Source organism: Pelobates fuscus, chromosome 3, assembly GCF_036172605.1.
Source record: "Pelobates fuscus isolate aPelFus1 chromosome 3, aPelFus1.pri, whole genome shotgun sequence".
Classification (NCBI taxonomy): Eukaryota; Metazoa; Chordata; class Amphibia; order Anura; family Pelobatidae; genus Pelobates; species Pelobates fuscus.
Genome location: NC_086319.1, coordinates 399,048,714 through 399,063,253, shown reverse-complemented (window position 1 = coordinate 399,063,253; position 14,540 = coordinate 399,048,714). Strand labels below are relative to the sequence as shown.

Below are 14,540 nucleotides of genomic sequence, written 5' to 3'. Positions count from 1 at the left end.
GTCTAAGTTCACATTTCGCTGTTTCAAACTTTGCAAGCACACTGTTTATTGGAATAAGATGAAAAAAATATATTGCAGAAATTTTAAATTGACTTGGGCACTTCCCAAAAATTGGGTTCTTCCAAACTGATACGGTTCAGATTTTCGAGAGCCGTGCTTAAAATGACCGTTATTGTACAAGAAAAAAAATTAAAAAACAAAAAACCCAAAGTGATTGACAATTTCCGCGAGTCATTCATATCTGATCTATGTAGAGCATGATCCAGCACAAAATGTTGTTGATTCAGCAACAAGAGCAGTAACAGTCGTTGAGAATGTTAAATAGGAACGCAAAATTTGCTGACTACAGTGTCGTAAAATCAGATTTTCTTGCGTTGGCCGGGAATCGAACCCGGGTCAACTGCTTGGAAGGCAGCTATGCTCACCACTATACCACCAACGCTTGATGCATTTTGGTTTTACCGACACCACGAGCCATACGGTCACATTTTCAAACAAGCTTCCTGATCTCTCAAGAACGCTCGCCTAGTCTAAGTTCACATTTCGCTGTTTCAAACTTTGCAAGCACACTGTTTATTGGAATAAGATGAAAAAAATCTATTGCAGAAATTTTAAATTGACTTGGCCACTTCCCAAAAATTGGGTTCTTCCAAACTGATACGGTTCAGATTTTCGAGAGCCGTGCTTAAAATGACCGTTATTGTACAAGAAAAAAAATTAAAAAACAAAAAACCCAAAGTGATTGACAATTTCCGCGAGTCATTTATATCTGATCTATGTAGAGCATGATCCAGCACAAAATGTTGTTGATTCAGCAACAAGAGCAGTAACAGTCGTTGAGAATGTTAAATAGGAACGCAAAATTTGCTGACTACAGTGTCGTAAAATCAGATTTTCTTGCTTGGAAGGCAGCTATGCTCACCACTATATCACCAACGCTTGATGTGTTTTAGTTTTACCGACACCACGAGCCATACGGTCACATTTTCAGACAAGCTTCCTGATCTCTCAAGAACGCTCGCCTAGTCTAAGTTCACATTTCGCTGTTTCAAACTTTGCAAGCACACTGTTTATTGGAATAAGATGAAAAAAATCTATTGCAGAAATTTTAACTTGACTTGGGCACTTCCCAAAAATTGGGTTCTTCCAAACTGATACGGTTCAGATTTTCGAGAGCCGTGCTTAAAATGACCGTTATTGTACAAGAAAAAAAATTAAAAAACAAAAAACCCAAAGTGATTGACAATTTCCGCGAGTCATTCATATCTGATCTATGTAGAGCATGATCCAGCACAAAATGTTGTTGATTCAGCAACAAGAGCAGTAACAGTCGTTGAGAATGTTAAATAGGAACGCAAAATTTGCTGACTACAGTGTCGTAAAATCAGATTTTCTTGCGTTGGCCGGGAATCGAACCCGGGTCAACTGCTTGGAAGGCAACTATGCTCACCACTATACCACCAACGCTTGATGTGTTTTAGTTTTACCGACACCACAAGCCATACGGTCACATTTTCAGACAAGCTTCCTGATCTCTCAAGAACGCTCGCCTAGTCTAAGTACACATTTCGCTGTTTCAAACTTTGCAAGCACACTGTTTATTGGAATAAGATGAAAAAAATCTATTGCAGAAATTTTAACTTGACTTGGGCACTTCCCAAAAATTGGGTTCTTCCAAACTGATACGGTTCAGATTTTCGAGAGCCGTGCTTAAAATGACCGTTATTTTACAAGAAAAAAAATTAAAAAACAAAAAACCCAAAGTGATTGACAATTTCCGAGAGTCATTTATATCTGATCTATGTAGAGCATGATCCAGCACAAAATGTTGTTGATTCAGCAACAAGAGCAGTAACAGTCGTTGAGAATGTTAAATAGGAACGCAAAATTTGCTGACTACAGTGTCGTAAAATCAGATTTTCTTGCGTTGGCCGGGAATCGAACCCGGGTCAACTGCTTGGAAGGCAGCTATGCTCACCACTATACCACCAACGCTTGATGCATTTTGGTTTTACCGACACCACGAGCCAGACGGTCACATTTTCAAACAAGCTTCCTGATCTCTCAAGAACGCTCGCCTAGTCTAAGTTCACATTTCGCTGTTTCAAACTTTGCAAGCACACTGTTTATTGGAATAAGATGAAAAAAATCTATTGCAGAAATTTTAAATTGACTTGGGCACTTCCCAAAAATTGGGTTCTTCCAAACTGATACGGTTCAGATTTTCGAGAGCCGTGCTTAAAATGACCGTTATTGTACAAGAAAAAAAATTAAAAAACAAAAAACCCAAAGTGATTGACAATTTCCGCGAGTCATTTATATCTGATCTATGTAGAGCATGATCCAGCACAAAATGTTGTTGATTCAGCAACAAGAGCAGTAACAGTCGTTGAGAATGTTAAATAGGAACGCAAAATTTGCTGACTACAGTGTCGTAAAATCAGATTTTCTTGCGTTGGCCGGGAATCAAACCGGGGTCAACTGCTTGGAAGGCAGCTATGCTCACCACTATATCACCAACGCTTGATGTGTTTTAGTTTTACCGACACCACGAGCCATACGGTCACATTTTCAGACAAGCTTCCTGATCTCTCAAGAACGCTCGCCTAGTCTAAGTTCACATTTCGCTCTTTCAAACTTTGCAAGCACACTGTTTATTGGAATAAGATGAAAAAAATCTATTGCAGAAATTTTAACTTGACTTGGGCACTTCCCAAAAATTGGGTTCTTCCAAACTGATACGGTTCAGATTTTCGAGAGCCGTGCTTAAAATGACCGTTATTGTACAAGAAAAAAAATTAAAAAACAAAAAACCCAAAGTGATTGACAATTTCCGCGAGTCATTTATATCTGATCTATGTAGAGCATGATCCAGCACAAAATGTTGTTGATTCAGCAACAAGAGCAGTAACAGTCGTTGAGAATGTTAAATAGGAACGCAAAATTTGCTGACTACAGTGTCGTAAAATCAGATTTTCTTGCGTTGGCCGGGAATCAAACCGGGGTCAACTGCTTGGAAGGCAGCTATGCTCACCACTATATCACCAACGCTTGATGTGTTTTAGTTTTACCGACACCACGAGCCATACGGTCACATTTTCAGACAAGCTTCCTGATCTCTCAAGAACGCTCGCCTAGTCTAAGTTCACATTTCGCTGTTTCAAACTTTGCAAGCACACTGTTTATTGGAATAAGATGAAAAAAATCTATTGCAGAAATTTTAACTTGACTTGGGCACTTCCCAAAAATTGGGTTCTTCCAAACTGATACGGTTCAGATTTTCGAGAGCCGTGCTTAAAATGACCGTTATTGTACAAGAAAAAAAATTAAAAAACAAAAAACCCAAAGTGATTGACAATTTCCGCGAGTCATTTATATCTGATCTATGTAGAGCATGATCCAGCACAAAATGTTGTTGATTCAGCAACAAGAGCAGTAACAGTCGTTGAGAATGTTAAATAGGAACGCAAAATTTGCTGACTACAGTGTCGTAAAATCAGATTTTCTTGCGTTGGCCGGGAATCAAACCGGGGTCAACTGCTTGGAAGGCAGCTATGCTCACCACTATATCACCAACGCTTGATGTGTTTTAGTTTTACCGACACCACGAGCCATACGGTCACATTTTCAGACAAGCTTCCTGATCTCTCAAGAACGCTCGCCTAGTCTAAGTTCACATTTCGCTGTTTCAAACTTTGCAAGCACACTGTTTATTGGAATAAGATGAAAAAAATCTATTGCAGAAATTTTAACTTGACTTCGGGCACTTCCCAAAAATTGGGTTCTTCCAAACTGATACGGTTCAGATTTTCGAGAGCCGTGCTTAAAATGACCGTTATTGTACAAGAAAAAAAATTAAAAAACAAAAAACCCAAAGTGATTGACAATTTCCGAGAGTCATTCATATCTGATCTATGTAGAGCATGATCCAGCACAAAATGTTGTTGATTCAGCAACAAGAGCAGTAACAGTCGTTGAGAATGTTAAATAGGAACGCAAAATTTGCTGACTACAGTGTCGTAAAATCAGATTTTCTTGCGTTGGCCGGGAATAAAACCCGGGTCAACTGCTTGGAAGGCAGCTATGCTCACCACTATACAGCCAACACTTGATGTATTTTAGTTTTACCGAAACCACGAGCCATACGGTCACATTTTCAGACAAGCTTCCTGATCTCTCAAGAACGCTCGCCTAGTCTAAGTTCACATTTCGCTGTTTCAAACTTTGCAAGCACACTGTTTATTGGAATAAGATGAAAAAAATCTATTGCAGAAATTTTAAATTGACTTGGGCACTTCCCAAAAATTGGGTTCTTCCAAACTGATACGGTTCAGATTTTCGAGAGCCGTGCTTAAAATGATCGTTATTGTACAAGAAAAAAAATTAAAAAACAAAAAACCCAAAGTGATTGACAATTTCCGCGAGTCATTCATATCTGATCTATGTAGAGCATGATCCAGCACAAAATGTTGTTGATTCAGCAACAAGAGCAGTAACAGTCGTTGAGAATGTTAAATAGGAACGCAAAATTTGCTGACTACAGTGTCGTAAAATCAGATTTTCTTGCGTTGGCCGGGAATCGAACCCGGGTCAACTGCTTGGAAGGCAGCTATGCTCACCACTATACCACCAACGCTTGATGTGTTTTAGTTTTACCGACACCACAAGCCATACGGTCACATTTTCAGACAAGCTTCCTGATCTCTCAAGAACGCTCGCCTAGTCTAAGTTCACATTTCGCTGTTTCAAACTTTGCAAGCACACTGTTTATTGGAATAAGATGAAAAAAATCTATTGCAGAAATTTTAAATTGACTTGGGCACTTCCCAAAAATTGGGTTCTTCCAAACTGATACGGTTCAGATTTTCGAGAGCCGTGCTTAAAATGACCGTTATTGTACAAGAAAAAAAATTAAAAAACAAAAAACCCAAAGTGATTGACAATTTCCGCGAGTCATTCATATCTGATCTATGTAGAGCATGATCCAGCACAAAATGTTGTTGATTCAGCAACAAGAGCAGTAACAGTCGTTGAGAATGTTAAATAGGAACGCAAAATTTGCTGACTACAGTGTCGTAAAATAAGATTTTCTTGCGTTGGCCGGGAATCGAACCCGGGTCAACTGCTTGGAAGGCAGCTATTCTCACCACTATACCACCAACGCTTGATGCATTTTGGTTTTACCGACACCACGAGCCATACGGTCACATTTTCAAACAAGCTTCCTGATCTCTCAAGAACGCTCGCCTAGTCTAAGTTCACATTTCGCTGTTTCAAACTTTGCAAGCACACTGTTTATTGGAATAAGATGAAAAAAATCTATTGCAGAAATTTTAAATTGACTTGGCCACTTCCCAAAAATTGGGTTCTTCCAAACTGATACGGTTCAGATTTTCGAGAGCCGTGCTTAAAATGACCGTTATTGTACAAGAAAAAAAATTAAAAAACAAAAAACCCAAAGTGATTGACAATTTCCGCGTGTCATTTATATCTGATCTATGTAGAGCATGATCCAGCACAAAATGTTGTTGATTCAGCAACAAGAGCAGTAACAGTCGTTGAGAATGTTAAATAGGAACGCAAAATTTGCTGACTACAGTGTCGTAAAATCAGATTTTCTTGCTTGGAAGGCAGCTATGCTCACCACTATATCACCAACGCTTGATGTGTTTTAGTTTTACCGACACCACGAGCTATACGGTCACATTTTCAGACAAGCTTCCTGATCTCTCAAGAACGCTCGCCTAGTCTAAGTTCACATTTCGCTGTTTCAAACTTTGCAAGCACACTGTTTATTGGAATAAGATGAAAAAAATCTATTGCAGAAATTTTAACTTGACTTGGGCACTTCCCAAAAATTGGGTTCTTCCAAACTGATACGGTTCAGATTTTCGAGAGCCGTGCTTAAAATGACCGTTATTGTACAAGAAAAAAAATTAAAAAACAAAAAACCCAAAGTGATTGACAATTTCCGCGAGTCATTCATATCTGATCTATGTAGAGCATGATCCAGCACAAAATGTTGTTGATTCAGCAACAAGAGCAGTAACAGTCGTTGAGAATGTTAAATAGGAACGCAAAATTTGCTGACTACAGTGTCGTAAAATCAGATTTTCTTGCGTTGGCCGGGAATCGAACCCGGGTCAACTGCTTGGAAGGCAACTATGCTCACCACTATACCACCAACGCTTGATGTGTTTTAGTTTTACCGACACCACAAGCCATACGGTCACATTTTCAGACAAGCTTCCTGATCTCTCAAGAACGCTCGCCTAGTCTAAGTACACATTTCGCTGTTTCAAACTTTGCAAGCACACTGTTTATTGGAATAAGATGAAAAAAATCTATTGCAGAAATTTTAACTTGACTTGGGCACTTCCCAAAAATTGGGTTCTTCCAAACTGATACGGTTCAGATTTTCGAGAGCCGTGCTTAAAATGACCGTTATTGTACAAGAAAAAAAATTAAAAAACAAAAAACCCAAAGTGATTGACAATTTCCGAGAGTCATTCATATCTGATCTATGTAGAGCATGATCCAGCCCAAAATTTTGTTGATTCAGCAACAAGAGCAGTAACAGTCGTTGAGAATGTTAAATAGGAACGCAAAATTTGCTGACTACAGTGTCGTAAAATCAGATTTTCTTGCGTTGGCCGGGAATCAAACCCGGGTCAACTGCTTGGAAGGCAGCTATGCTCACCACTATACCACCAACACTTGATGCGTTTCGGTTTTACCGACACCACGAGCCATACGATCACATTTTCAGACAAGCTTCCTGATCTCTCAAGAACGCTCGCCTAGTCTAAGTTCACATTTCGCTGTTTCAAACTTTGCAAGCACACTGTTTATTGGAATAAGATGAAAAAAATCTATTGCAGAAATTTTAAATTGACTTGGGCACTTCCCAAAAATTGGGTTCTTCCAAACTGATACGGTTCAGATTTTCGAGAGCCGTGCTTAAAATGACCGTTATTGTACAAGAAAAAAAATTAAAAAACAAAAAACCCAAAGTGATTGACAATTTCCACGAGTCATTCATATCTGATCTATGTAGAGCATGATCCAGCACAAAATGTTGTTGATTCAGCAACAAGAGCAGTAACAGTCGTTGAGAATGTTAAATAGGAACGCAAAATTTGCTGACTACAGTGTCGTAAAATCAGATTTTCTTGCGTTGGCCAGGAATCGAACCCGGGTCAACTGCTTGGAAGGCAGCTATGCTCACCACTATACCACCAACGCTTGATGCATTTTGGTTTTACCGACACCACGAGCCATACGGTCACATTTTCAGACAAGCTTCCTGATCTCTCAAGAACGCTCGCCTAGTCTAAGTTCACATTTCGCTGTTTCAAACTTTGCAAGCACACTGTTTATTGGAATAAGATGAAAAAAATCTATTGCAGAAATTTTAAATTGACTTGGGCACTTCCCAAAAATTGGGTTCTTCCAAACTGATACGGTTCAGATTTTCGAGAGCCGTGCTTAAAATGACCGTTATTGTACAAGAAAAAAAATTAAAAAACAAAAAACCCAAAATGATTGACAATTTCCGCGAGTCATTCATATCTGATCTATGTAGAGCATGATCCAGCACAAAATGTTGTTGATTCAGCAACAAGAGCAGTAACAGTCGTTGAGAATGTTAAATAGGAACGCAAAATTTGCTGACTACAGTGTCGTAAAATCAGATTTTCTTGCGTTGGCCGGGAATCGAACCCGGGTCAACTGCTTGGAAGGCAGCTATGCTCACCACTATACCACCAACGCTTGATGCATTTTGGTTTTACCGACACCACGAGCCATACGGTCACATTTTCAAACAAGCTTCCTGATCTCTCAAGAACGCTCGCCTAGTCTAAGTTCACATTTCGCTGTTTCAAACTTTGCAAGCACACTGTTTATTGGAATAAGATGAAAAAAATCTATTGCAGAAATTTTAAATTGACTTGGGCACTTCCCAAAAATTGGGTTCTTCCAAACTGATACGGTTCAGATTTTCGAGAGCCGTGCTTAAAATGACCGTTATTGTACAAGAAAAAAAATTAAAAAACAAAAAACCTTAAGTGATTGACAATTTCCGAGAGTCATTCATATCTGATCTATGTAGAGCATGATCCAGCACAAAATGTTGTTGATTCAGCAACAAGAGCAGTAACAGTCGTTGAGAATGTTAAATAGGAACGCAAAATTTGCTGACTACAGTGTCGTAAAATCAGATTTTCTTGCGTTGGCCGGGAATCGAACCCAGGTCAACTGCTTGGAAGGCAGCTATGCTCACCACTATACCACCAACGCTTGATGTGTTTTAGTGTTACCGACACCACAAGCCATACGGTCACATTTTCAGACAAGCTTCCTGATCTCTCAACAACGCTCGCCTAGTCTAAGTTCACATTTCGCTGTTTCAAACTTTGCAAGCACACTGTTTATTGGAATAAGATGAAAAAAATCTATTGCAGAAATTTTAAATTGACTTGGGCACTTCCCAAAAATTGGGTTCTTCCAAACTGATACGGTTCAGATTTTCGAGAGCCGTGCTTAAAATGACCGTTATTGTACAAGAAAAAAATTCAAAAACAAAAAACCCAAAGTGATTGACAATTTCCGCGAGTCATTCATATCTGATCTATGTAGAGCATGATCCAGCACAAAATGTTGTTGATTCAGCAACAAGAGCAGTAACAGTCGTTGAGAATGTTAAATAGGAACGCAAAATTTGCTGACTACAGTGTCGTAAAATCAGATTTTCTTGCGTTGGCCAGGAATCGAACCCGGGTCAACTGCTTGGAAGGCAGCTATGCTCACCACTATACCACCAACGCTTGATGCATTTTGGTTTTACCGACACCACGAGCCATACGGTCACATTTTCAGACAAGCTTCCTGATCTCTCAAGAACGCTCGCCTAGTCTAAGTTCACATTTCGCTGTTTCAAACTTTGCAAGCACACTGTTTATTGGAATAAGATGAAAAAAATCTATTGCAGAAATTTTAAATTGACTTGGGCACTTCCCAAAAATTGGGTTCTTCCAAACTGATACGGTTCAGATTTTCGAGAGCCGTGCTTAAAATGACCGTTATTGTACAAGAAAAAAAATTAAAAAACAAAAAACCCAAAATGATTGACAATTTCCGCGAGTCATTCATATCTGATCTATGTAGAGCATGATCCAGCACAAAATGTTGTTGATTCAGCAACAAGAGCAGTAACAGTCGTTGAGAATGTTAAATAGGAACGCAAAATTTGCTGACTACAGTGTCGTAAAATCAGATTTTCTTGCGTTGGCCGGGAATCGAACCCGGGTCAACTGCTTGGAAGGCAGCTATGCTCACCACTATACCACCAACGCTTGATGCATTTTGGTTTTACCGACACCACGAGCCATACGGTCACATTTTCAAACAAGCTTCCTGATCTCTCAAGAACGCTCGCCTAGTCTAAGTTCACATTTCGCTGTTTCAAACTTTGCAAGCACACTGTTTATTGGAATAAGATGAAAAAAATCTATTGCAGAAATTTTAAATTGACTTGGGCACTTCCCAAAAATTGGGTTCTTCCAAACTGATACGGTTCAGATTTTCGAGAGCCGTGCTTAAAATGACCGTTATTGTACAAGAAAAAAAATTAAAAAACAAAAAACCTTAAGTGATTGACAATTTCCGAGAGTCATTCATATCTGATCTATGTAGAGCATGATCCAGCACAAAATGTTGTTGATTCAGCAACAAGAGCAGTAACAGTCGTTGAGAATGTTAAATAGGAACGCAAAATTTGCTGACTACAGTGTCGTAAAATCAGATTTTCTTGCGTTGGCCGGGAATCGAACCCAGGTCAACTGCTTGGAAGGCAGCTATGCTCACCACTATACCACCAACGCTTGATGTGTTTTAGTGTTACCGACACCACAAGCCATACGGTCACATTTTCAGACAAGCTTCCTGATCTCTCAAGAACGCTCGCCTAGTCTAAGTTCACATTTCGCTGTTTCAAACTTTGCAAGCACACTGTTTATTGGAATAAGATGAAAAAAATCTATTGCAGAAATTTTAAATTGACTTGGGCACTTCCCAAAAATTGGGTTCTTCCAAACTGATACGGTTCAGATTTTCGAGAGCCGTGCTTAAAATGACCGTTATTGTACAAGAAAAAAATTCAAAAACAAAAAACCCAAAGTGATTGACAATTTCCGCGAGTCATTCATATCTGATCTATGTAGAGCATGATCCAGCACAAAATGTTGTTGATTCAGCAACAAGAGCAGTAACAGTCGTTGAGAATGTTAAATAGGAACGCAAAATTTGCTGACTACAGTGTCGTAAAATCAGATTTTCTTGCGTTGGCCAGGAATCGAACCCGGGTCAACTGCTTGGAAGGCAGCTATGCTCACCACTATACCACCAACGCTTGATGCATTTTGGTTTTACCGACACCACGAGCCATACGGTCACATTTTCAGACAAGCTTCCTGATCTCTCAAGAACGCTCGCCTAGTCTAAGTTCACATTTCGCTGTTTCAAACTTTGCAAGCACACTGTTTATTGGAATAAGATGAAAAAAATCTATTGCAGAAATTTTAAATTGACTTGGGCACTTCCCAAAAATTGGGTTCTTCCAAACTGATACGGTTCAGATTTTCGAGAGCCGTGCTTAAAATGACCGTTATTGTACAAGAAAAAAAATTAAAAAACAAAAAACCCAAAATGATTGACAATTTCCGCGAGTCATTCATATCTGATCTATGTAGAGCATGATCCAGCACAAAATGTTGTTGATTCAGCAACAAGAGCAGTAACAGTCGTTGAGAATGTTAAATAGGAACGCAAAATTTGCTGACTACAGTGTCGTAAAATCAGATTTTCTTGCGTTGGCCGGGAATCGAACCCGGGTCAACTGCTTGGAAGGCAGCTATGCTCACCACTATACCACCAACGCTTGATGCATTTTAGTTTTACCGACACCACGAGCCATACGGTCACATTTTCAAACAAGCTTCCTGATCTCTCAAGAACGCTCGCCTAGTCTAAGTTCACATTTCGCTGTTTCAAACTTTGCAAGCACACTGTTTATTGGAATAAGATGAAAAAAATCTATTGCAGAAATTTTAAATTGACTTGGGCACTTCCCAAAAATTGGGTTCTTCCAAACTGATACGGTTCAGATTTTCGAGAGCCGTGCTTAAAATGACCGTTATTGTACAAGAAAAAAAATTAAAAAACAAAAAACCCAAAGTGATTGACAATTTCCGCGAGTCATTCATATCTGACCTACGTAGAACATGATCCAGCACAAAATTTTGTTGATTCAGCAACAAGAGCAGTAACAGTCGTTGAGAATGTTAAATAGGAACGCAAAATTTGCTGACTACAGTGTCGTAAAATCAGATTTTCTTGCGTTGGCCGGGAATCAAACCCGGGTCAACTGCTTGGAAGGCAGCTATGCTCACCACTATACCACCAACACTTGATGCGTTTCGGTTTTACCGACACCACGAGCCATACGGTCACATTTTCAGACAAGCTTCCTGATCTCTCAAGAACGCTCGCCTAGTCTAAGTTCACATTTCGCTGTTTCAAACTTTGCAAGCACACTGTTTATTGGAATAAGATGAAAAAAATCTATTGCAGAAATTTTAAATTGACTTGGGCACTTCCCAAAAATTGGGTTCTTCCAAACTGATACGGTTCAGATTTTCGAGAGCCGTGCTTAAAATGACCGTTATTGTACAAGAAAAAAAATTAAAAAACAAAAAACCCAAAGTGATTGACAATTTCCACGAGTCATTCATATCTGATCTATGTAGAGCATGATCCAGCACAAAATGTTGTTGATTCAGCAACAAGAGCAGTAACAGTCGTTGAGAATGTTAAATAGGAACGCAAAATTTGCTGACTACAGTGTCGTAAAATCAGATTTTCTTGCGTTGGCCAGGAATCGAACCCGGGTCAACTGCTTGGAAGGCAGCTATGCTCACCACTATACCACCAACGCTTGATGCATTTTGGTTTTACCGACACCACGAGCCATACGGTCACATTTTCAGACAAGCTTCCTGATCTCTCAAGAACGCTCGCCTAGTCTAAGTTCACATTTCGCTGTTTCAAACTTTGCAAGCACACTGTTTATTGGAATAAGATGAAAAAAATCTATTGCAGAAATTTTAAATTGACTTGGGCACTTCCCAAAAATTGGGTTCTTCCAAACTGATACGGTTCAGATTTTCGAGAGCCGTGCTTAAAATGATCGTTATTGTACAAGAAAAAAAATTAAAAAACAAAAAACCCAAAATGATTGACAATTTCCGCGAGTCATTCATATCTGATCTATGTAGAGCATGATCCAGCACAAAATGTTGTTGATTCAGCAACAAGAGCAGTAACAGTCGTTGAGAATGTTAAATAGGAACGCAAAATTTGCTGACTACAGTGTCGTAAAATCAGATTTTCTTGCGTTGGCCGGGAATCGAACCCGGGTCAACTGCTTGGAAGGCAGCTATGCTCACCACTATACCACCAACGCTTGATGCATTTTGGTTTTACCGACACCACGAGCCATACGGTCACATTTTCAAACAAGCTTCCTGATCTCTCAAGAACGCTCGCCTAGTCTAAGTTCACATTTCGCTGTTTCAAACTTTGCAAGCACACTGTTTATTGGAATAAGATGAAAAAAATCTATTGCAGAAATTTTAAATTGACTTGGGCACTTCCCAAAAATTGGGTTCTTCCAAACTGATACGGTTCAGATTTTCGAGAGCCGTGCTTAAAATGACCGTTATTGTACAAGAAAAAAAATTAAAAAACAAAAAACCTTAAGTGATTGACAATTTCCGAGAGTCATTCATATCTGATCTATGTAGAGCATGATCCAGCACAAAATGTTGTTGATTCAGCAACAAGAGCAGTAACAGTCGTTGAGAATGTTAAATAGGAACGCAAAATTTGCTGACTACAGTGTCGTAAAATCAGATTTTCTTGCGTTGGCCGGGAATCGAACCCAGGTCAACTGCTTGGAAGGCAGCTATGCTCACCACTATACCACCAACGCTTGATGTGTTTTAGTGTTACCGACACCACAAGCCATACGGTCACATTTTCAGACAAGCTTCCTGATCTCTCAAGAACGCTCGCCTAGTCTAAGTTCACATTTCGCTGTTTCAAACTTTGCAAGCACACTGTTTATTGGAATAAGATGAAAAAAATCTATTGCAGAAATTTTAAATTGACTTGGGCACTTCCCAAAAATTGGGTTCTTCCAAACTGATACGGTTCAGATTTTCGAGAGCCGTGCTTAAAATGACCGTTATTGTACAAGAAAAAAATTCAAAAACAAAAAACCCAAAGTGATTGACAATTTCCGCGAGTCATTCATATCTGATCTATGTAGAGCATGATCCAGCACAAAATGTTGTTGATTCAGCAACAAGAGCAGTAACAGTCGTTGAGAATGTTAAATAGGAACGCAAAATTTGCTGACTACAGTGTCGTAAAATCAGATTTTCTTGCGTTGGCCAGGAATCGAACCCGGGTCAACTGCTTGGAAGGCAGCTATGCTCACCACTATACCACCAACGCTTGATGCATTTTGGTTTTACCGACACCACGAGCCATACGGTCACATTTTCAAACAAGCTTCCTGATCTCTCAAGAACGCTCGCCTAGTCTAAGTTCACATTTCGCTGTTTCAAACTTTGCAAGCACACTGTTTATTGGAATAAGATGAAAAAAATCTATTGCAGAAATTTTAAATTGACTTGGGCACTTCCCAAAAATTGGGTTCTTCCAAACTGATACGGTTCAGATTTTCGAGAGCCGTGCTTAAAATGACCGTTATTGTACAAGAAAAAAAATTAAAAAACAAAAAACGCTAAGTGATTGACAATTTCCGAGAGTCATTCATATCTGATCTATGTAGAGCATGATCCAGCACAAAATGTTGTTGATTCAGCAACAAGAGCAGTAACAGTCGTTGAGAATGTTAAATAGGAACGCAAAATTTGCTGACTACAGTGTCGTAAAATCAGATTTTCTTGCGTTGGCCAGGAATCGAACCCGGGTCAACTGCTTGGAAGGCAGCTATGCTCACCACTATACCACCAACGCTTGATGTGTTTTAGTTTTACCGACACCACGAGCCATACGGTCACATTTTCAGACAAGCTTCCTGATCTCTCAAGAACGCTCGCCTAGTCTAAGTTCACATTTCGCTGTTTCAAACTTTGCAAGCACACTGTTTATTGGAATACGATGAAAAAAATCTATTGCAGAAATTTTAAATTGACTTGGGCACTTCCCAAAAATTGGGTTCTTCCAAACTGATACGGTTCAGATTTTCGAGAGCCGTGCTTAAAATGACCGTTATTGTACAAGAAAAAAAATTAAAAAACAAAAAACCCAAAGTGATTGACAATTTCCACGAGTCATTCATATCTGATCTATGTAGAGCATGATCCAGCACAAAATGTTGCTGATTCAGCAACAAGAGCAGTAACAGTCGTTGAGAATGTTAAATAGGAACGCAAAATTTGCTGACTACA

General features: G+C 39.3%; 7 non-coding genes across 7 annotated transcripts; all 7 read right to left on the bottom strand.

Annotated features, from left to right (window-relative positions):
- Positions 1 to 370: 370 nt before the first annotated feature.
- TRNAG-UCC (transfer RNA glycine (anticodon UCC)) lies at positions 371 to 442 on the bottom strand. Its single transcript has one exon. It is a non-coding gene; the product is annotated as a tRNA-Gly (tRNA).
- A 1,481-nt stretch (positions 443 to 1,923) lies between these two features.
- On the bottom strand, positions 1,924 to 1,995 carry TRNAG-UCC (transfer RNA glycine (anticodon UCC)). Its single transcript has one exon. It is a non-coding gene; the product is annotated as a tRNA-Gly (tRNA).
- A 2,569-nt stretch (positions 1,996 to 4,564) lies between these two features.
- On the bottom strand, positions 4,565 to 4,636 carry TRNAG-UCC (transfer RNA glycine (anticodon UCC)). Its single transcript has one exon. It is a non-coding gene; the product is annotated as a tRNA-Gly (tRNA).
- Positions 4,637 to 7,701: 3,065 nt separating this feature from the next.
- Positions 7,702 to 7,773, bottom strand: TRNAG-UCC (transfer RNA glycine (anticodon UCC)). The gene has a single exon. It is a non-coding gene; the product is annotated as a tRNA-Gly (tRNA).
- Positions 7,774 to 9,284: 1,511 nt separating this feature from the next.
- Positions 9,285 to 9,356, bottom strand: TRNAG-UCC (transfer RNA glycine (anticodon UCC)). Its single transcript has one exon. It is a non-coding gene; the product is annotated as a tRNA-Gly (tRNA).
- A 1,511-nt stretch (positions 9,357 to 10,867) lies between these two features.
- On the bottom strand, positions 10,868 to 10,939 carry TRNAG-UCC (transfer RNA glycine (anticodon UCC)). Its single transcript has one exon. It is a non-coding gene; the product is annotated as a tRNA-Gly (tRNA).
- A 1,512-nt stretch (positions 10,940 to 12,451) lies between these two features.
- TRNAG-UCC (transfer RNA glycine (anticodon UCC)) lies at positions 12,452 to 12,523 on the bottom strand. The gene has a single exon. It is a non-coding gene; the product is annotated as a tRNA-Gly (tRNA).
- Positions 12,524 to 14,540: the final 2,017 nt, after the last annotated feature.